Source organism: Topomyia yanbarensis, chromosome 3 (assembly GCF_030247195.1).
Source record: "Topomyia yanbarensis strain Yona2022 chromosome 3, ASM3024719v1, whole genome shotgun sequence".
NCBI lineage: Eukaryota > Metazoa > Arthropoda > Insecta > Diptera > Culicidae > Topomyia > Topomyia yanbarensis.
This window is the reverse complement of record NC_080672.1, coordinates 50,869,345-50,894,289: the sequence shown is the minus strand read 5'-3', so window position 1 is coordinate 50,894,289 and position 24,945 is coordinate 50,869,345.

The following is a 24,945-nucleotide window of genomic DNA, read 5'->3' as shown; positions in this document are numbered from 1 at the left end:
TCTCTGTAAAATTTTTCTGGCTTTCGAATGAAAACAAGAAAAGATACAATAAGTGCCATACTTTTTCTATTAGAGCTAGTATTACTGAAAATGTGATAAAATATCCAAGTTCAATAACCCAAATACATGAAAACAAGAAAAGATAAATGTATCATGTCAAGAACAAATTATGCTGCTCTTCAAGACTAATAACCTGAATTATTAAAATGGTGATGTTAACTATTAAGATTTTCGAGAAATGAAAGAAAAATCGATCAAAATTGTTGAATTTTAAATAAATTACTTTGAAAAGGTTACTTAACCTCTTTAGCTGAAACATGTGAGGACACCATTCAATGGTAAATTTTCTCACCTATCCAGTAGACCTAAAAGATTCGAAAGACAAAGTATGCTTTTTGAGTCAGAGGTATTTTAAGACAACTTTTTAACACAAAAAGTTCAATAACTTAGTAGCGGTTGAGATTTGATGGTATGTGTAGAACGATTTTTTTCTTCAAGTATGATAGTCAATCACCCCTCGACAGATTCTTAAACATGAACAAAATACCCTGTAGGTTTTTCCATATATCCTTTCCGAGTTATCAGTGATTGAAAATGTTCAATTTTATAATCTTGAAAAATTCAAAAACTAATAACCTGAAAAAAATATTATATTCAGCCAAAACAAAAAAATACGTGTCGATGATTTTTAGCTAAAGAATGCAAAAAAAAATTTTGGAAGGAATTAAAATTTTAGTTGTAAATCTGACGTGGAATGACCCATATATTAATGTACCTGCTCTTCCACGCCAAGGTATACATCTTAAAGCTTTTATTAAAAAAATCGCATTTTAAAAAGCAAACTTCCATACAGAAAATTTATTGAATTGGCCTTAGAACACCACAAAAAAAATTTGGGTGGCAAGCGATCTGGAGATGTGTCAAAATAAGCCAGTTTTTTATTACATCTGGAACCATCGCCGAACAAATCTACATTGACGAACACCTCCAAACGTGACTTCTTGAGGTCTCATGATGGTCTGACACTAGGTTTGTACTATCCTGCGTCACTCATTCGAGTTTAAACCGACTACCATCAGTCTTCGCCAGCATTGCTCTTCTCCCATCCGCGGCCGATGGATCAGCCCTTGTAGTTTTGTTTATTAAATTTATTACGCATGATAAATATGTTGTTTGCAATTTGGCATCTAACCCAATTATGGAAACGTGTTTGATAAGGAGAGTGGAGATGCCAACTTGTCATTAACATTTCGCTGTAAATTTCTTCACATTCATTTGGGATTTTGTACGCTTGCTTTACACTGCAAACTTTGGAGATGATCATTGAAGTGTTAATGAGAGGCGGTAATCCCAATGGCCGGCTGTTCGGAGTCCAAGTTGCTCGTTTCGATTTAACGGAAATTGATCGTGAGCGACTTTCGTGCATATTGCTGGGATCATATTGTCTGTAGATGATTAGATACCATGGAAGAATAATCATTAAAATGCCTGTTCGAATGACATTCATATTTTTACTGAGGTTGCGTACGAGTCTAGGCGTGAAAACACTACCGTGAAAATGAATAGTTGTTGAGAGACCAGTGTTATTTGTGTGTCGATGATTACGGGTCAATAGGTACTGAAAATTTATGAATCCAATTTCGAATTCCGTAATTGATACCAAGCACATGCATTATCAATACAGAATGCCTTGTGATGGTCGTTATTATCGCTCGAGTACGGGTATTCTATGTACTAATAATATAATATGAAGAATATAGTTTCATTGCTGTCGAAGTTCATTCAAAACATTAACCAAGATACGTAATAGAATCATCAATTTCGTAATGGTGACCTAGATGGATGTACCGCAAGCCTGTTAAGCAATAAAAAAGTAACACCGCATACCAAAGCTGCCAAAACCGCGCGGCTCCATTAGTGCATCCCATCGTCCGTGTAGAAACATGCAACTATTTGTCCGAAACTTCACATGCCAACCGCAGTGGTAAGTGCAAACTGAAATCCATTTGGAGCTATTTGTTCTAGACATGCAATTATGTGCACACTCCCGTTCAAACACCACCACACGCTGCAGTGAGTCAGTTGATTTTAAAATTTCATATATACATATACGAAATCATTCCCGCAACGCGTCCCTATAAAGTTCAGTTCGGTTTGATTTAAACCATTATACACATCATTTTTCCGCTTGTTGGGTTGGGGAAAACTGTTGAAAACTTTGCGTTAGTTGCAGCAAAACGATTTTTTTACTTCTTCTATAACTGCAACGACTTATTGTTCCAAGTCCCTTTTAATTAATTTTCTTGTGGGCTCCTAAGAAAAATCAACACAATTTGAAAGCAAACACCTGATGTTGGCACTTGCTGGAGAGTTTTGTGCCATAGCATGCACTTTTCTTTTCAGCAACAACACCGGAAAATATCGGCTTAGACGAATGTAAACGTTTTCATTTTACCCAGCAGCGCTTTGTGCACAGTTGAATAGTTTTTCAATGTTGCTTTTACGTAGAAACCAGTACCGCAGAATAAATCAGCTGCTCGGCGAAAACCGGTAGTTTTGATATAGAGCTTTCGGATCCGGTTGGGTTATTTTGTGTTTTACCTCTGGAATTTTTTTCTGGGAAGTTCATTAATTATCAAAGCAGCAGGTAAACTTTTATCCCATTTTATTTGTTGTCAGGAAAACTGAAAGACACCGTCGAGTGGGAACGAAATGAAAACATTTTTTCAGTTGAAATAAAGTTTAAGAAAAGAGTCGAGAAATAAAGTATTTTTGTTTTGGGGTAAGGTGATTAAATCCGATAAAATAATGAGCATTGCATCTGGTTTTAAGAGCAACGAAGACTATTTCAGAACTGACGGAAATCTAACTGATGCGATAAAACAACGATAACTACTAGCTAGTGATTGTGAAAGTTAAAATAATTATTTAGTGTCTACATAATATACATTGTCTTTTAGAAAGTTTTTCTATTTTTTACGCCAATGTATTTATAGAGTCATGATTGCTACGTGTCAAATAAAAGTTGTTCGACAGCTATCACGATTTCGGCTGTTCTGCGTTTAAAAAAATCAAAAGTTAGGTGTTCAGGCTGAAACCATTGATCTATTACCTTTTCTAGAAAAATATGTGCAATTTTGTGGTCAGTTTTTTGGGTAAGTTGATAAATTTAAGTATGCATGGAACATAAAATCTCGTCAATCATTATAAACCGCGAAAATACTCGGTCTGTGTGGTATCACAAATCAGAATAAATTAGCTCGATTAACATTATTTCCAGTAATACCAGAATGACTAGACCCATAAAAAGCAGATGGCGCTTCGGAACAATTGTGTCTTCCTCCTATTTCGTTGAAAGTCGCAGCAATGCGCGATGTGTATTAGCTAGCCCATTATAAGCGTCGATGGTACAACGTTCAGAATTGCAAAGATTACCGTGCAGTATCTACCAAGTGAATGGGATTAGTGAATGGGATTAGTCGAATATCATCCCACGATAGTAGAAACCAGCACACTGGTAGGACAAAATATATTTGAGGGGGCCATTTTAGAGTCCGCAATTCTACGTAGGATATGTTCAATATATTATTCTTTATCTTTTTGAATAGAATATTTTTTGGTTAGATTAAAGTAGAGTACCCGAGCAAAAATTTATATATTTCAGTTAAGGTTTTGGCATGGAGAAGTCGAAAAACTGATTTTAAGTCATATTTGTAAAAAACAACAATTTCGTAGGGGGTGGGCGTAGCGTAGTTGGTAAATTGATTGCCGTGTACGCAGCGCACCTGTGTTCGAGTCCCGACCCCGCACATAGGGTCAGAAATTTTTCATAAGAGATTTTTCTAACCCGAAGAGGCGAATGACCTTAAGGTTAAAACCTCTATAATCGAAATATAAAAAAAAAAACAATTTCGCTTCAAAAATGAGGTCTGATGTCTATGGTATCTTAGACGAAGCTATTCAAAACATAATATTCTACAACTTTGCCGAAGACATCCACATCCTAAAATTTTTCTATCCTACGAAGAAATGCTGACTCTAAAATGACATCTAAAGCCTCAAATTGGTTTCGTCCCACGTTCTGCAGCACCAGCTCGACGAAGAATCGTCGACGTAACAAACTACATATACTTCAAGTTGTCGGGTACGTGAAATGTGTGGTAGTCGTTACGTAATTTTTGAATGATCCCTAAGAGAAATGAAAAGGAATGAAATTGGAAGACGGATATGTATTCTAGAGCGAATCAGTTATAAACTAGGACTAGGTAGGCTCATATGGACATGATCGAAAGGTAATGTGAGAAATCCTTTGCCTTCTGCTGGTATGAATTGATGAAAACATTACATAAGGGCAATTTTGTGAAACTGAATTCATATTTAATGTTTATTTTGTATTTTTTTAGATCAAAATTTTGGCGCTTAGGGTGGTTCGACAACATTTACAAATGTAAGGTTGCACTATATCTGAAATTTCATTTTCATAAAATAGGGATAGTGAATACAATTTTTTTCAATTGTTGATAATGCTGAGAGACATTTATGAATTATATTACGGATCCTGGGTAATCAAATACTACCATGCGTCTCCTTCAGACATGTCATGAGCAATCACCTTTTATCATACCTCGGAGCAGAAAAGGGCAAATCAAAATATTCATTTTCGGAAAGTACACTAATTTTCAGGTGTCATGAACTACAAGCGATCTTTCCGTACTGTTTCAAAAAAATGTTACTATGTTTAAAGTGGCTGTACTTCGAACATTATAACTTAAATTTAATGCACGATTTATTATTTGTTTTTTATGTTTGAGCGAGATGAAAGGCATGTATCGAGTATATTTAATGAAAAATATAAGTCTAAAAAATAACCTTTTAAATGAAGCCTAAGAAGATATATTCATTTGAATAACATAGGTTTCAAAACAGTATTTTTCAGAATTCATCATCTATTTCACATTTGAAGTTCTGTAAAAAATCAAACTTTCGTCTTCAAGATTCTGTTCAACCTGTTAACGAATAGAAAAGAATATGTAATTATGAAAAATCCAAAATAAAATTTTGAGGTTTTGTCCAGCTAGGCGACACTGTGCGCCTAAACGATCTTGCACAGAAATACTAAAGATAGCAACGCCACCGCGTTGGACGAAATCCAAACAAGCTGGACATTAATATCTGAGACGAAAATAGAAAACCCCTAGAAAAAATAGTGTAAATTTACGTCACCTGACCCTGACATATACGAGCATCAAAAATGACTTAGTTTTACGTTTGTTTTTAATTTTACATGACGTTTAATTTCCTGAATCATGTAATTTTACTCTACATAGAGCGTTTGTTCTGAATGGTATGAAGTGTAATTTTATGTCACTGCGCATATAAAGTATATGTATCATGTAAAATTAAACGGAACACGGTAATGTTCCGTCATTTCGTGAATTACGAGTTGTTGAATTGTGTCATGTTTGCAATTACGTCACCGATAAAATTCAGATTTTTTTGGTGTGTAGCTATAGTAGTTCGATGTCTTCAGAAAGGTTTCTTTATTTTTTGAGCAATTTAGTATGATGACGGCAAATTCTAATTTAAGGGGGTATATACTAAGATGAAAAGCATAATTTTTTCATTTATTATTAAAATAGTAAAGAGTCTATGGTAAGATTGTAGAGAATCTTATTTTGAGAAACTTTGTCAAAGATGAGTTTTTAGCTATAACTATTTTATTTGATTTTTGACATTTTTGCAATGTTTTCGAAAGTTGTAGATGCTTCAAAAAGCCACACGTTGTGGAACATTCCATCTCGCTATCTCTTCTCTTTAAAGGATTTATGATTGTTTTTTGAACTTTTCCACTCTAACTTTAAGGGACCTATAAATTCTAAAGTTGCAGGAAGTTGCAGCTAATACTTACAAAGTTGTTGAAAAAATGCCTAACAATCATTTAGCAATCGAAAAATGGATGGGATCTAGTAAGACTTTTAACTTAGCCATTTTTGTGTTTATTTCGCACAACTATTAACAATTTTCGAACAATAAATTATTGTAAGTTTTTCGTGCATGTCACTTGGAAGATCTAGTCGAGAAAACATTGCCGTAAAAATGAATAGTTGATCGGAACTTAGCCCCAATACGACTAATCTGACTAGTATCTATGATCACGGGTCAATACGTATTGAAAATTCGCCGCGTCTGTTTTTATGAACCTAATTTCAAGCTCCGTTATTACATAATAAAATATGCTTTACAGGTCGCGTTGCTTGCTTGGAGCGAATCCTAGACCTGATACCCTTCCAAACTATCAACTCCGCGACACCTATGGAAGAGTCTGATGAATCGTCGTTCCGTTAAGTAGGTGGAGCATCAACACTTCCTGTCTACCTTATCCTTTATCCTTCCCCGTGAACGATGGAGATGGGGGCGGCCGGCAATGATGGCTATCATGCTGTTGAGATTTTAATATGGGTCGGATTGGTATGAATTCCTACTTACCATTTCCTAAGCAACTCTTATCAAACATGATGAAGTCAGTGTACAATCCGCCAAAATCATCGTCACAACGCAACGTAACGCAACGCAACGCATGTCACTTGGAAGAAAGCAGAATGATGTAATATTAAAAAACATACATTCAACGTGATAGTCCATTTTAGTAACTATCATAGGCTAATTCATTGGCGAATACTAAATTTTTGAAAAACCAAGTTTTTCTGACGCAAACTTGTATTGGATTTAACGTTTCCGACAAATTTAATTTAACGAAATTTAATTTAACGATTCACAGATGGTGAACTGACATCATAAGGTGCAATGGGAATGTAAATGATGTTTAAAAGAACTTCATTTTTTGTCTTTTGGCCAGCTTTTTGGGATTTTGACCACTGTGTACCGGTCTGTACGAATATCTATACTAACATGTCTACTGACGAATGCGACTTTCATGTCAATTCATGCCTGCCTTTTCCTATTTCTAATGCTGTGCCTAGAAGAAATAGGAAAAGGAGGAATATTTCCTCACCAATGCTTCGTTGTAAAAACCAGAAGTTGTCCCTTCAAGGTCTTCCAAAAATAACAGTCCGAGGAAGTACTGGTGCAAAGTAGAAGCAAGTAGCTCCTGAACTTAGGAATCTGAGTTCCGAAAAGGGGCTCCCAGCACTTTCTGGAACATCAAAAATCCCAAGTGTTTCTAAGTCTTAGCCGGAGAAAGAAACCAAAGTTGATTAATAATATTCTCTGACATTGGGGACCGGATTTTTAGAGCTTTCAATATTTCTGACTATCTTAAAAATCTTGATAAGCTTTCTCCCCGCAGTAAAAAACATTCTGGATGCAGTTGACTGCAAAATGGCCCCTTCTTTCAGCGATTGTATCCTTCGATGACTAATTCATCGAACGAGGTCTCGGATTTGATCTCTATTCTACAATGGAACTGCAGAAGCATTATTCCGAAAATCAATTCCATTAAAATTTGACTGAATAAGTTGAAATGTGACGTATTTGCAGTATGCGTAAATGGCTTACTTCAGAAATTGACCTCAGACTTGCCCGCGATATGCGATAAAATCGAAGAGCTCCGGAGAAGGAGTACGGGTTTTTGACTGGTTAGCTTTTCGCAACCCGATTCAAGCTTAGATTAAACGCATACTAGACGCGAACTTCCGCGGACGGTTTCCTAACCCATGGTGGGACAAAGAGTACTCAGATGTGTAGGCGGAAAGGTCCGCTGCGTATAAGAGCTTCCCATGCAGAAAATTATGAGTGACGTGTCGCTGGGTAATAATACAATTCACTCATGTTTATAAAATAATTCTCAGGTGCACCAGTGGTGAGCAAAAATAAAGCTCTTTGGTCAGACAGAATCAAACCAATTTTTTGAAGAATCTGCACGATCCGGCAGAGTCTTTAATTGAATTTATAGAACAGGTTTCTGCAGCAGAGCATTGGCAGACAAGTAACAGTAGTTGTTATTCATAGACCAGGATAACCCACAATTCGTATCGGCCGATTGAAATGCTATTCCACAACGTCTGGACAATTTGGTTAAGGCAAACAACTTGTTCTCAAGATTCAAAGAGAAGGTAGGATCAATTGTACTGCTTTCAACAAAAATTCAACTGGTATACACTCTAAAGAGTAAATGGTTTCTGTTAACCTAGCCAATAATAGAGCTTGCAATTTAACAGCAATTGTTATTTTGGATAAATATCATCGTTAATTCTAAACAAATAGTCGTACAATTTGTTGTCAGAAAAACACATTACCTTTTCTTATGGCGATACTTCAATTTCATGAATCATGCTAAAAAGAATTAATAAAAACTTTGGTCTCAAACTTTTTATTATCTTTCTATTTTTTTCGGAAATCATGCTATATGTGGTCGTACTCAACCAAGCATCAACATTTCAAGGGCATTTCAATAACGAATTTTTAAATAAAACATACAAAAAAATTCTTATCTCTCCGTTTAGAAACAATTTAGCAATCCCACAAGGAAGCATTGTGGTACCTTTTCTGTTCACTCTGTTCTTGAAATGTATTTCATGCACCATATAGTATTTGTGGCAATCAAATAAACAACGAAACAAACTGATCTTTATTTCTTCTGGACTTTTGCACTTCGGAAGGCTTATTTGCTTTGGTACGAGGGCAGTTTTTGGAAGTAGCCTGTCACGAGGATGCAAAATATTTCGGGAACGTGTATGATTGACCTAGTTCTAAGCTGCCATTTAACTTTAAGGACTGTGATAGGCAATTGTTATCAATATTTCATTTTCAAAATTAGGTGTAAATTAGATTTAGTTAGAATTTTTTGAAAGTATTGTTCAATTATTACATTTTAACGTTCCCGGTTCAATGTAACCACATTTCACGCGAGTGAACCATCGAATGGAATCAGTGCAAAGTACACCGTACACTGATTTCAAGGCAAATGTTTGCAGTGTAAAATTATTTCTGCCACTGCTGTGACACCCGTTCGGATGTTTATATACACGGACTAAGCCAACGACGGCCGCTCTTCGGTTGGGTTAGAAAGGGTAAACATCAGTTGCTGTTGTTGTTTCTTTTTTCCCGTCATCCTTCTGTTGTGTTTACAGCGCCATCCAACCAAGCATCCATGCTAATGGACACACTACGGACGACGGTGTCGTTGCAGAAAAAAAGCTATCTAGGGGGCATTCAGCCGACATGAAATCGAAAGTGAAGAGGGCGTTAAACCGTGGGAATGAGTCACGTTGTCCATTTCCAGGAGCCACTTAGAGTCACGGAACGGCGTATACAAATAAATCATAGCATAGAGTGGAGTAATGCCAGGACAAACACGGTGCAGCGTCCCGTGATGCTGCCGATGTTGTGGGAGGTGTACTGTGTGGTTGGAAATGATAGCCAGGAAAACTATAGTTTTATGATCCTATTCAATACTGTGTCACCCATAGATAAATAGAGGTATCTCTTCTAATCGGGAGGATATTGCTTTTATTTTTAACTGTAATTTGTTGGCACGTTTGTTTATTGTTGCAAACTGATTCGCAACTTGTAGATATTACAGTGTTTTAGTGCGGAAATTAAATGAACTGTATTTAAAGATATAAAGTTTACATACCCACACAAAGCGAACGACAAACGTGTCAACAATACTATGGAAAGAATAACTGTATTTTTCTAATTGCCTGAAAAAAAGCTTGCACATGCCATATATCGTTAGAATCATAGATGCGCATGTGCTAATTAAATGTAGTTTTGTTTGGTTGAGTTTCGAGTTTCCGCTGCCGATATGCGTTACGTACTACAATTTATAGCTATCATTCGCACATTGATTAGGGTGATACATTCTGCGTTTGTAACTCTCAATTTAAGGCTTGTTCGTTCTTTTGAGTTCATAAATTAGAATAAAACTCATCCGGCAGTATATTTCAGAAATACTATTATCGAATATAGATGTGTTCAAATCGTGTTTCAATGTGGACAAAATGGTTGAATTAATTTTCTAGTGGAATTTCAACACCCTACTACTGGGTGTTGATGAATGAATGGTTCTACTGGGCTTAGGTGGCAGACAGTTGTTATTTATATTGCGCTGCAAGGATAATCACTCGCCGGAAGGAAACGTGGCTAGGCAATGTTTTGCGTTCTTTGTTGGGTGTGTGTGTGTTTGGTGTATTTCTGTTGGTTTATTCTAGGTGGGGTGGTTCTTCTGTTTAATGTAACCTGTAATCTGGATCACATTCTCCTGGCATCGAAACACGTCAGTTTCAGAAATAAATGGGAACAAAAAAAATCTGCATTCAAGTGCAGCCTAAAGTTTTGGACATACTCTACGGGCTGCAATACACACAAACAGTGCCGGACATAATTTTAGCAACTCAATATTAAAAATGATTTTTTTACTTTTCTTCTATATAAATGTGTGCCTAGTTATACAAATGTGATATCTTACAAGTACTGCACACCCGCAATCAGACTCATATATCTTAAAATATCTTGACAAAAATCCTACAGCTGTTAACATATAATAAGTTCTATGATTCTAACTTTTAGTGTAAAATGATGCAAGTTCTCGTATTCTCATAATAGATATACTTCAAACATATAGCCATATAAAAAGTCAATTCTACTACCCAGTTGCTTAACTTATGTCCAACACTGTAGTTTCATCCCCTTCGATCAATTAAATTACTGCATGCGTGTGCTTTCTTCGGAAGCTTTATGGACATGCACGGTCGTTTTTCATCTATTTCATTGATTTTGTGATACCGGTGCGAGGGACAACGGAAAGCAACGGCAGAGTCCTTGCCGTTCCGTCCGGCTATAGAATAAATAGTAATAAATTTCGGAATGAACATAATCGATTAAAAGGCAATTTTTCATGCGAAATACTATCGGGTCTATGGTGTGTGTTTCCTAGCTGGTAATGGTATGATCGGGAGCTTTTTTCAGCAGGGAGTGCCAGAGGTTTTGTTTTGACAATTTATTTTAGCGATAGTTTATGCATCAGTTATTGTAGCAAATCATTTTGAATTTTCTGAATATTTACCCAAAACAACCGAAGTTATTTCCAATTTTTCGGAGAACTGGTATCGTTTGGTTTATGAGTTATAGAGTCAAAATATGTTGATCGATTTGAAAAACTTATTTTTATTTTCTAAAAACCGGATAAATTTCTCTCGTTTTCTTTTCAATAGTTTATCGCGTTATATCCAATGATCCAAATAGGATCTCCACACATCTCACGATTCTCGCACAAATTAAGTATCAGATGATAGATATGAATGGTAATCGTTTACAAATTTAGACTATTTAGTAGATAAACGAAAACTGACCATCTTTAAATTTTGTGTGTTAATAATTATTCAAACAACATCTTATTTGATAGTATTATAAAGGCTCGTGGGACGGTCATGAGAGTCACATGTGGGACCTTAAACGCATGATTCTGCATGAACATTAATTCAAGTCGGCGAGTGGGGTATTTTAGTAATGCATGTTGAATGGAAATTTCAGTTAAATATTCTTACTACAATATAATTGATTGGTCCTGAAAAGGACCATTGGATTGTTTTTATTGTTTTTATTGTAGGGGGCACAATAGGTCCGTTAAAGGCAGTTACGGTGAGCCAGTTTGATGTCTTTCGGCACTAGCTTGGTATGGATGGCGCACTATTTTGTATCCTCGAACAAAGTGACCAGGTAGGCCTTACTGGCTTCGTGCGGGCCATTAAGGCTGAGCTCTGGAATCGTAGATAGATTTTGAAGCCCTGCTCACTCTCACGAACCAGATTCTGGAAAGGAACCTTGTGGATTAGTACCTCCGTTGATTTCTGGGCACTTTGCGCACTTTTACGGACGACCTCCGTTGCTAACTGCTTTCGGGGAACTTTCCATCCGGATTTGCGGACTGTTTGGTACGGCGCATGACAGGAAAAATTTTGCTCTGCTACTATCTGTCTTGAAGCACAACGCCGGTCAATCGAATGATGAGAAAAATCAACCGACCGTTGTATAGTCGTACAAATGCGCACTACTATGGCTCCCTCGCTCGTGTTCGTGTCATGTACTAATACTAGCAAAACTAAAACGAAAATGATTCTTACCCCACCATCCATTTAGTGGCTCGTGTTGCCAAACGAATTTTCAGCTTTTCATCAATAACATTCCAACAAAGAAGGAAAAATCACTGGGAAATTTTATAAATATTCCCGAGCAACTGTGTATGTGCAAAAGACGGCAAGATCGTATAGATATTGTAAGTAGGTCATTGTAAAAAACACTCATTTTTGAAATCTCAAAGAGTGGCCCTGATAAATGACAAAGTAAGCTCAGATGCCAAATTTCACATCATTTGGACAATTTTAGACCACGCCCACTTAACTTGAAGATTTTGACATTGGTTCATTGGTGGAAAATATGACGAAAACATATATTAAAACTTTTGGAGTAGCACTCGGAAAATTACAGTTCATACCTTTGTTTAAAGAAAGCATCCTTAGCCATTCAATGTAAATATTTTTATTTCTCGAAAAATAAGGAAAATTGGAGCTTTGGGAAATTTTGTCCCTAAACTCTCCTATTCTGAATAATCATTCTGTTCTATGCTGCAAAGCATAATTATTTTACATCTTTTCTAATACGAAAATATCAGCAATCGAATGGTATCGTTGCGTATTGTTAAATGAAGTTGATATGCACTAATCAATGAAAAAATCTAGAATCGAGACTGAGTGTCAAAAAATACAAAGTGTCTGAATTGTATCGATAACAAATCTACTTTTATTTTGCTCCATAGGATGTTCTACGTTCGTCAAGGTACATTTAATACAATAAGATTGAAAAATAATAGAGATATATGCACGAGAAAATGATAAAATTTTATATGAATGACCAAATGCTCTAGAACCCAACTTCTCGTATTCTGACAAAGGTCTCGAAGGTTCCGTTCGATTCCTGAGATCTTTTCACATTAGAAAAACTGCAAAATATGAATAATTTGCAGAATAGCGCAGAATAGTCTTTTAAAATAGGTTTTTATGATATAATGTAACAAAACTCTAACTTCCCGTATTTTGCCCGGAAATATTCTCATTGCGATGCTATGAATGTTTTCTTTTAAACAAAGGTGAGGGATTCCATGAGGAACCGGCCGATCGCCAAATGTGACCATCGTCGATTCAAACGAAACTTTGCAGGTGTGTTCGTTTTATGAATCTCCATTATATTCTCTGGCAATTGCGATATTTTGACACAAGAGCAATTTTTCAAAAGGGCGTAGACGGGCCATGATTTCAAATTTTTTTGTTCGATTACTGTATTTTATACAGAAAAACTATCTGTGAACGAGTTACAGGGAATGAATACTGCTGTATGAGAAAAATATGCACTGAAAAAAAGTGTGTCATTTTCCACAAAAATAAAAATTATGTTAATAATTTAAATTGCAAAAAAAAACATTTTTTAAATTTTTTATATTTTTTCAACAAAAATCTATGAGAAAAGAAACAAAGTTATTGTTTGAAAAACTTTTTTACTAATAAGTTCTCCGTCATGCAATTACATTCAAAATGTTTCTTTTCTCTTTAGGTTTTTGTTGGCGAAATATAAAAAAGTGGTATTTTTTGTAATTTAAATTTTTAAGATAATTTTTAATTTTTGTGAGAAATGACACATTTTTTTCAGTGTATATTTTTTCGTACAGATATATTCATTCCCTGTAACTCCTTCTGTATAAAATACAGTAATCGAACAAAAAGTATTTGAAATTAATGCACGTCTACGCCCTTTTAAAAAATTGCTCTTGACTCCAAATAATCTCTGTGGACTGTGGAAAATGTTCAGTCTTCCATGCCGGTGAAACGTATAAAGTTTCATCGGAATCTAAGATGGTCGATCACGAGTTTAAGGATTTTCGGACGGATCTCCGTGGAACTCCTCAGGTATAAACTGTAATTTCCAGAGTGTTACTTCAAAAGTTCTAGCATTTAATGTATTTTTGTCTTTCTCAATAGAAAGTATTGTATTGTAATAGTATTGCAATTGCTCTGAAAACCGACTTTTTAACGGAGGCCCGGAGGGCCCAGTGACATATACCTCTCGATTCAGTTCGTCGAGTTCGGCAAATGTCTGTGTGTATGTATGTGTGTGTATGTACGTCTGTGTGTGTACGCGAACACAATCTCACTCACTTTTCTCAGAGATGGATGAACCGATTTTCACAAACTTAGTCCCAAATGAAAGGTGCAACGTTCCCGTAGGCTGTTATTGAATTTCTGATGGACCCGACTTCCGGTTCCGAAATTCCAGGGTAATGAGTGTGATCACGTAGAAAATGTCGATTTTAAAAAATTCTGCAATGAATGTATAATGGTGAAATTTTTTTCCAAAATGTGACCACAACTGCTTCGATTTGTAGTACTAGGTCACTAACAGCCATTCAAAGTCTCTTTGGTCACATTGGCCACCATCATCGGTTCCGGAAGCCCCGGCGGAAGTATTTAAATTCAGAATAACAGTCACATCGGTTTCTCGGAGATGGCTAGACCGAATCAACCAAAATTAGTCTCAAATGAAAGATGTTACGTCCCCGTAAATGGCTATTGAATGTTTTCCCAAACCGACTTCCGGTTCCGGAATTACGGGTTGTGGCGTGCGATCACATAGCAAATTGTGATTCAAACCGATACTCCGATGAAAGCAAAAAAGGTAAAAATTTCGCTAAAATGTCTCTCAAACAACTTAAATTTGCAGTTCTAGGTCACCGACGGCCAAACAAACTTTCGTTGACTACATTGACCACCATAAACGGTTCCGGAAGTGCCAGGGAAAAGCGACCATCTTTCAAAATTAACGAACTCACATCAGGAAATGGTTGGGTCGATTTGCACAAACTTAGTCCCAAATGATAGCTATAATATCCTCACAGATGTCTATAAAATTTCGTACGGATAAAATTTCGTGGTTCCGGAAATATAGACTAAACCGTCCGGTCACATATGAAATTCCCATACAAGCCGGAACTCAATTTTTTTTTTCAAAGGGGGACTCCATGAAATTTCAGAAATCGAATTCGCATTTTTGATGCCAAACATCTTGAAAAATTAAGTTTTGCTTTTTTGTGTTTCGAATTCATCTCGTCAGTAACTAGCACCATCTGGGTGTCTAGTTAGACGATGTATCTAAAACTAGTACCCAAATTAGCACTAGTTAGACACAAAAAAATCGCTTTAGGCGTTCACATATGTCGTGTGAACTGTTTGGAATTGTTTGTGTCTAACTAGTGCTAATTTGGATACTAGTTTTAGATACATCGTCTAACTAGACACCCAGATGGTGCTAGTTACTGACGAGATGAATTCGAAACACAAAAAAGCAAAACTTTTTTTAAGTTAGGTCTTGTGCCCTTAACGCACAAAGCGGTTTAGTCCAATTTTTCCCTTTTGGGAATTTATTGCATCTTTAAAAAGCCTGAAGTGTCAAGATTTTATGTTATCTCGAAAAAAAAAACGATTTCTTTGTACTTAGCCGATTTCGCTCCTTTTTTCAATTCAATACTACCGTGGCTGTTTCTTCTTTTGCAAAATTTTAGAACTCGAATAATGATTGCTTTTTTTGTATATAGTTGTCAAGTCATGTAAAATAAAATTGTAATGTATAGATTTGAAAGCTTTTAATAAATATAAGCAACTAAAAAAATTTGTGTTCATGATTGAGAAAGGCACAATTGCACCGCTAGGTGGATTAAAACAGGTTTTTGCAGTAGAAATGAATTCCTATTTTGGCCAAAGTTATTCCTACATGATTTTCACTAAATTTTGAATTGTGAAATGAAAAGTTCTCTTTGATATTTAAAACTTTGTAGTAAATATATTATAAAAAGTAAGAGCTGGGCCAAATAACCTAAAAATTGGTTATGAGCTGTAACGTCAAAATCTGTCAACCGATTTGCGAAAACTTATGCTTTCCTGAAAGCTCGACCGACTGTGCACACTTTCCTCTCAAACAGTTTTTGCGATCGCGTATCAGATCGTATATATGAAAAAAGGTCTGATTTGGACCAACCCATATTCTATTTTTCACACATTGATTTAAAGCAAACAGTTGGTTGTCTTGCCCAAAACGAGATATTAAATCAAAGATATTATCCAGTAGATCCAAAATCACGATAGTGCACTTAATTTCATTAATTGTAGTTGTCAACTAAAATCTTGTTTTTCGGTTTGCACTTTTTCCAAAAAAGCGCTCTGAAACAATATTCGTCCCTAACGCATGCACAAAACTGAGAATCGCAAAATTTTGTGAGATAGAACAGAGCTACATGACAACCACTAAAATGATATATACGCTTTTCATAATATTACCATAGCTGAGAAATAGCAGGGGGTCCGAATTTGCCAGCGGTCCGAATTGTCCCACTTCCCCCTAAAGCTCACAATTCCAGAACGAATCCTCGTATATAAAAAATTATGATACCATCCAATTCAACACTAAAATATACACTATTAATAGAGACCAACTTGAAATATTTTGAAATTTAGATTTCATCCAAACCTGCTTATAGGAAAACCTCATTTATCATTATTTTCTTTCTACTTTCCATAATATTATTGTCGTTGTCAATCACACTGAGTTTTTGCCTGAGCCCTACGAATTCTCAAAAAACAAACATTTTTAGCAAATATTGAAATATACGCGATTTTTCGGCGAGCAAGTTTATGTAGGGTAAGGTGGGGCAAATCCGACCGTTGGGTAAACCCGACCCCCCTCTGTTATCGAAAATCAGAAGCACTACGCGAACTAATATCAATGTTGTCGTGTAGAGCATCGAAAATAATCATAATGGTGGCATGACAGCATTTTATTAGTCTACATTGAGATGCTCAAACGACAATAAGTGTGTTTTTGATTTAATTTTTGTGCATCATTGACTTCAAGATATTTCTGATTGTTAAAGTGATATCATAAAACATGTAAGTGGATTTAAATTCTTTGATTAAAGTCCTACAAAGCACATAGATGAATTTAGTCCAACTTTTTTCATATTTTTTTTAATTGCATCGTAATGAAAAATTATGCGGTGGGGCAAATCCGACCTCTAAATAGTGGGTCCGCTTCTTTGCTAAGAAAATGTCTATATATCAAAATGAAATATATTTTTATTGTTCTTATTTATTTATTTTTTTTGCATAATGGTTCATAATTACAAACGAAAGACACAAAAAAGTGTTGAAAATAGTGTTCGTGAAGCAATTGCTCCGATTCAAATAGGAATATCTTTACGTGCTACTGCTCGTGATTTTGACATCCCAAGATTGACATTGAATTCCATTTTCTTCATGTTACAAATTAAATAACATAACATTGATTGATTTATCATTGAAAAATCATAAAATTTGGGTATAATCTGTACTAAATCAACCAACAAACATAGGCGGTCGGGTTTACCCCACCATTTTTGAAAACAGCAAAAATGAACATTTTCGTAAAACGCTTGTATCTCAAAATTTTCTTAAGATTCGAATAAAATGCTATATATAGAAAGTTGCCCAGAAGTCTAACCCAATAATTTGGTATATATAACGACTTGATCCGATGTAAAATGAGCATTTTACAACCAAAACCTTTTACTAGGTCGGATTTGCCCCACCTTACCCTATATAAACATGAAACTGCGCTTCCCATTCAAATCATGGTACCCAATCCATATTTTGGAGCATATCTTCAAAAAAGAGCTTATGATAACTTGACAACTATAGAACCTCGGCTAAGAGATGAGTTACAAGATTCATTGCCCACAATTTGCCAAAAGTCCCCATGATGCTAAAAACTAAACGTCCTGAATGTAATGATCAGACACTATACTTCAACAAATGTTATTGTGCAATATTTATTTAAATTATTCAACATCAATTAATTTGTTTTTCAATTCAACTAATTTTAACCCCCAAAACACCCCTTGACTACGCCACTGTCAGGATGGAAGTCTAGCTGATCAATTAAAAGTCTCAATCTCAGAATGTAATCAGTATAGAAATATTCCTCGTACTTTAATGATTAATTAAAAATAATGTTTTTTTCGGAAGCGTTTTTCCCAAAAAATCGATGCTTTGGTCTCTAAAAATTGTATTAGAAAATTCTTGTCCACAAACAAAAATTTATACAAAAAATCGTTAGGGTACTAGAAAAATAAATTACGAATATTTGAAAAAGAGATGAAGAAGATCGAATGAGTAGTTTTTCGGCAATCGTGATCACGTAATATCTATTTTTGGAAAAATAACAATTCGAGATAATCGAGTTTAACGGAGCCTCTGGTGTAAAGTGATTTGAAGGCAAGGCAACAATGAACCTCTTGTTTAATGTAAAGATTTATTTATACATTCATTGTGTACGAAAAAACTATTTTTCAGTCTCGCAGAATTAAACATATGAGCGTTCGAAGGGTAGATGTCCAACAATTTCCACGTCGAGGAGCGCCAAGGCGGACTTGATAACTCTTGATAAAATTATTTGAAACAGAAAATTCAGTAAGATTTATAAACCTCAGACTTGTAGTTCCTCGGTGAACCAAAAAAAAAATGGAAAAAAAGTTTGAATTTCGGAAAATGGCATTATAGAAACCGAAAAATTTCGTATTTTACTGTGAAATTCGCTCACTTTTCGTCAAATAATCCGGAAAAAATATACAGTTTTCCATGGCTCATCGACTGGTTACACATATACTCTCATAAAAATAATCGTCCGTTGAATAGTTTTTGAGTTATCATGTCTGCCAATTTGGAAAATACGGTTTGGTGAAAAACTTTTTTAAAGTTACTGGTAGTTTGAAATCTGTGTGTGTGTTACAGCAAAAACGGGCGTGGAATGTATTACTGGTTAAAAGAAAAGTTTAGCGTAGCCATCGAGATTGTGGAAGACTGTTCTAGATGTTCAATACTAACAATTAAGCGAATTAATAAAAAGTTTTATCCACTACACTAGACGCCCCCTTAAAGTTTAAAGTTACCACTTCCCTTGATAGACGATGCGCTGTAACTTTTGATCTGTTGCTCGGATCTCTATGAGAATTTGAAATAGAAAACATTCTCAAAGAGTTGTATTTTCAGAATTTTTTTTTCGTTTTTTCGACAAATAAAAAGGTATGTAACCCCTTAACAGGCAGTTTTTCAAAATTGTGTTAATGTTCTCTGATTTTGATGAACTTTCAGGGTTTGCTTGTACATATGTTGGATGGACTTCGGACAACTAGACATCTACTTTGACGATAAGTCGTCGCTGTTGTGCTATCTTATGACAAACGCCATTTGGGGTAAACTGAGTTAGATATGCCACATTACGTGTCAAAAAATCTCTACAAAGTGGCGTTTTCAGAATTTTGACGTTCTGCTTAGTTACTGAGATATAGCGAGAAACGTGCTGAGAAATTTTCAATTTTTTGCTTCAAATGACTGTGTTTGGGGATTGGCTCAAATTATCGTGATGCATAAGATGTTTTTATGTGTAAAACTATCTGAGAAACACAATGGCATAATCATTTTCAAAAGAAAAATACACGAAGTGTGAGAAAATGCAGTTTTAGTTTTAAACTGAAAATTTAGCATCTTTGGCAACACTGTAATCAAAAATAACTATTTTTGCTAGATTCCCTGACTAATTTCCTTCAAAATGCATCTCACCGATTGTTTATAAACCAAATGAAGCCAAAGATATGAATAAAAGTTTTTAATTGATGCTTTTTTCTATGGAAAATTTTCCATGCACGATTATGACACGCCATATAAATTTTGTCATCAATACACACCTATGGCACGTGTGAGTGCGACTTTTGTTTATATTTTTAGCAAATACTCGCAACATAGTCAACCGATCTTCCTAATATTTGAGAAATTAACCCAGAATAGATAGAAACATCAATTGTCTTCATTGAATTGTTTCTACAATTTATAAATTTCACAATCAGAGCTCAAAAAAATTGACATCGCTGCATGAACTTGAAAGAAAACGAAATTCAATTCATGCCTGCTGCGATGAATGCATTTTTTTATTCGTTTCCATCGTCATTCGTTCTCCCGACGCAGCGCTTTCAGGTACGGACATGTTCGATTTCAGAAGCAAAGTGAATTTTATTTCTATGCTAGCTCTGAGAGGGATTATTGAGCAAAAGTGCACCAGATATAGATTACGCAGTTCACTTATGCTCGAAAATGTAGAAGATGGTAACTTCTGCCTTCAAACTGTCGACATAATAACAAATGAATGCTTTGGTTGGTGAATGAATTTATATTTCCTCTGCACTCAAGCGTTCGATTCTGCATGAAATTTCAGTCAGTTGGAAAGTGAATGAATGAGGGAGGCGTTGAATCTGAATGTCGGTTTCAGTAAATGCAAGCAGAAATAGGTAGCTGATTTTGAATTTTCGTAGCACTGTTCACAATATTCAAATTCAAACTTTAAAAATCGTTTTTATCGCAATGTGCTAAATTTCGCTTATCATAAGATAGCACAACAGCGACGAAGTGGGGTAAAACAGGCATTAAAAATTGGTCAAAAAAAAGGTCGAAATTTAAAATTCTTTAATTTTGCTTTAGTTTGATGAAATCTAACTCTGTTTAGTTTTTTTGAAAGGACTTTGGATGGGGTTGAAAATAGAATATATCTTTTCGATTTATAATCGATGCATTGAAAAATATTTATATTTTACCTTGAAGGAATGACAATGTTGAAAAGGTCGTAGCTGTTTGCAGCAATCCAATCAAGCTTAGGTTGCTACAGATAAACTTATGAGTAAACTTAGGAATATAAGCTTGTGGTAATAATTATGTGGGTATTTTCTTCATAAAATTTATATTTTCAAAATATATTTTTACTCGGGTTTCCTTGTCGACTTCTTTTTATTTCTAAATTGTCTTCTTTTCAAAATCCTTACAAAATTATAACTAAATTAAATGTACTTATAGTAATATATTTCGCAAAAAAAATCTGGGGTTCACTTACACTACTTACATATTCATAACTTAACAGATTTAGTTAAGACAAACAATGTTCAAGTTAATACAATCAAAATAAATGGTTTAATTAAATATTACGTTGTTTCCCAAAAAAAAATATATTTTTGTCACAATTCAGCATATTTTTCACACAATTTCATCATTTCTGATTTTGTGCTCATACGAATAGAAAACACATCGAGTGCACATCGCTTTATTTTATTTGGGGATACAATACAAGAATGTTCATAAAAATTATTTCGTGACAAAAACATTCGAGTTAATAGAAAAAAATGTACAGGTAACCAAGTGTCCAAAGTACTTCAATCCTCTAAGGCGCTCTCATAAGCATTGACTCCTTCTATCAGACATAGGGTAAAGGTAGGATCAATTTGAGTAGACACTTTCAATCACACTTTCACAAGAGTATTTTTAAGCTTTTTTGAGATTTTACGAAGTCGCTTTTGGTGGCTTCCATGCATATTTGTTCGTTAACGGTTCCAGATGTGAAGAAGTGAGTGGGAGTATTTTTTGGAAGCTAGCGTTTAGAATAGTTTTATATTCATCCTAAGTTCGGGCCCCCCAAAATCACGGTGCTCCTGGCTCTGGCCTAGTATACCCATGCGTAAAGACGGTACTGATTATTCTGGTGCTTTTAATTTAGGATATAATACTTTTAATTTCAGGAATTCAAAATAGTCTAAAGAAGGCCATTACTAGGCAGAATTCGACGAGCTGAATTTGCTGTGTAATAGCACAACATTTCATGGGCTTTTAATGATTATTTCATATGCAAATTTAATGTAAATATGAATCCATGTTTTAATGTGTTAGCGTTGCTAAATGTATACAACGCACACCGAAAAAAAATCAGATAAAGCGCAAACCGTAGGTAAGTAAAGATTAAAGTGAATATACTAGAATTTAAACGAAATCTCCGGGCTCGACTGAATTGTAGTGAACATGCTTACACTAACCACCTAACTTTGTTGAATATACATCGTAAGTCGCTTGCTTTCCACGACAGTTTGTCAAATTGATGTTCGCCTTCCCAAGGGGTCAGCTTTAATAACATTTCTACAGTATGCTGTAAAACAATAGCGTCAGTTGACCGGTTTCCATAGTTGGCCGTACTTGGAAGCTACCGGGCAAAAAAATGAAATAAAAATACAGTGTACCGGCTCTTCCCATCAACCAGCAGCGCAATATAGTTGAGCATATTCTGAAACACAGGTACTATTATAACTAGTGTGTTTGTAGCTTCCCGAAGCTTGTAGGTGCTCCTGTTGGGTAAAAATAACATGTTATGTTGACTTATTCGCTGTGGTTTCACCAGGTGACAGAGTGCAGAGCAAAAAACATGAGTTTCACAATTTTACACGATTTCCGAGCAAACTGCACGTTGGGAGTTGAGAGGTTCGAGCTGCCGGCAATGTTTGATTAATTTCAGCCTTACAGTAGTAGAGCTGATTAAATGTTTCACTTTCATTGAAATGACAATGTTTGGAGCAAGGAAAAAATAGAGCTCATGTTGTACTGGATAATGTTAATACTTGCGATTGCGTTCAGAAATCGTCCTAATAGCATTCCAATGAGAGAGGAACTCCACGGGAGTTCCGTCCATTAGCGTTCATTCGGTCCGATTCGTTGCGGAAGCATGACAAAGGGATGCATTTTCTCATTGTGAGAAACGTCTGTGAATCGAAACAAATTAAAAATTATAATCCTCTCGGCATGGACACTCACCCCATGTTTGTTTATGGAATCATTCGTTATACGCCCGGTGGCGGAAGGGTGACGTCTGCCCAGGACCAGGCGGACGCATTTCGTTCCATACCCACTTTTGTCTGTCGGTTCGAGGATCACCCGCCGTCATAAGCTGGTGTCAGAAGCACATTAAAACAGCGGTAGTTCAACGGGATAATGTCGTTATAGAATGCGTTGCAAGCTGTGTTGTTTTCGGTATGGAGGAATATCACGTGGTTTTTTTTTCTAAACGTAGGCCGTTTTCCAGTTAAGAATGTTATATTAAGATTTTGCAAACATAACACAAAATGGTTTTATGCATGAATAATTAATATTAGAAAGAGCAGGTAATCTCTTTAATCTCGTGTTAGATAGATATTATAAATAAGCAATAGAGTAGGCAAATCCGACTTCGAATAGAATTATAAATAAATACATAAGCTAAAGACATTCAAAGCTAAATAATTAAACTATTACAATAATTTGCAACTTTCTCGAACGATGTCTATTTAAAACAATCTGCTAGTCGTTTACTATTCGTGCTAATTTACGCCGATCCTACCGCGACATAATGTTGTACAAAGTTTTTCTTCTATCCTGCTACGAACACTTTTTAGGAGATGAGAAAATCCGTCGTCGCCGCCCTTGTTTGCCGTTTTTCCTCTGGTCAAAGTAATTAAAAATGATAATTTACCCTTCTGCTATCCTACCACACGAGACACCAAATCGTCTGGCGCGGGGGCTGAATTAGCGGTTTAACAAGATGTTCTTTGTTTTGTTTCATCCCTGGTGGCGTAAATAAATTAAGCGGATTGTTTTGTTTTTGACTGATTGCTATTAGGTAAATCGACAATTGGAAGGTAAAATTGGACGATTGTGTCAATGCGATGAACTGATTTAGCACCGATCGAATAACAGACGCCAAAGAAACAAATGATAATCTTTTGTCACACAATAGAAATAATAGAAATAACATGGAAATCATTTTAAAGGGGGTGGTCAGTAAAAGCCAGAAATTGATGACTGACGCCATTTTGAAAACCAAGAAGGCGGTTTCTGGTTACTACAAGACAGTAAAAACTATCATTAATATAGGTGTCATTTGAAAGGTCAGTAGACGACTGAAATTGATTTTTGATGCCATTTTCAAAAACCTAGATCGACGGTTACCATAAAGCAGTGCAAATTACCATCAATGGTGTTGAGGAATTCCACGAAGATCCGTCCGAAAATATCCAAAATCGTGACCGATGATCTTAGATTCTAATGAAACTTTACAGGTTATATCTGTTTGGAAGACTAAACATTTTCCACAGTTAATAGGATTATTTTGACTCATGAATAATTTTTAAAAAGGGAGTAGACGTTTCTATGTGCATTAATTTCAAAATTTTGTTGTTCGATTACTCTATTTTATACAGCAGAACTATCTGAGAACGGGATACAGGGAATTGACACTTCTACGCATAAAAAATATGCACTGAAAAATGTTGTCATTTTTGACAAAATCCAAAAATTATGTTAAAACATTTAAATTGCAAAAAACTATTTTTTTAAATTTTTCATATTTTTTAACAAAAACTTAAAGGGAAAAGAAATATTTTGGATGTGATTGCATGATGGGGAACTTATTGGTGAAATTTTTTTTCTAACAATAACTTTATACATGTTTTAAAATTTCTTACTAATTGGCATATAAAACTGTAATTTTGCTAAATAATATAATTCTAAGAATCATTTTAAATCCAAAAGCATTTAACAAAAATCTTCCAAAATGCGATAGTTTTCGAGATATTTTCCAACAAATACAATTATTTTGTGTATCTATGCCCTTTTTAAAAATTATTCGCCTTGTCCCATCATAAAATGTCAACAATCTAATGTTTATCGATTTAAAACCGTAAAATAAACTTTTTCAGTGTATTTGAATCATGGAGAAGCTTTCAATAAAAAGATTTCCCTAACAAATTTTGACATATTTTCATAATTCATACTATTTGCAGTCAAAAATACAATTCTATGTTTGAATATGATTCTACATGCCATTTTAAATCAAAATATTCGTAACAAAAAATTTCTGAAATGTTTTAGTTTTCGGGGTATTTTAAAATTTGTTTTAACAGCACAAATATTTTGATTTATTACTACCTTTACACAAGTTATTCGCGTTTCTCCATCAAAAACAATAGATTTTACAAAATGCCAAAAACCTTTCCTACAACTTTCCCTTTGA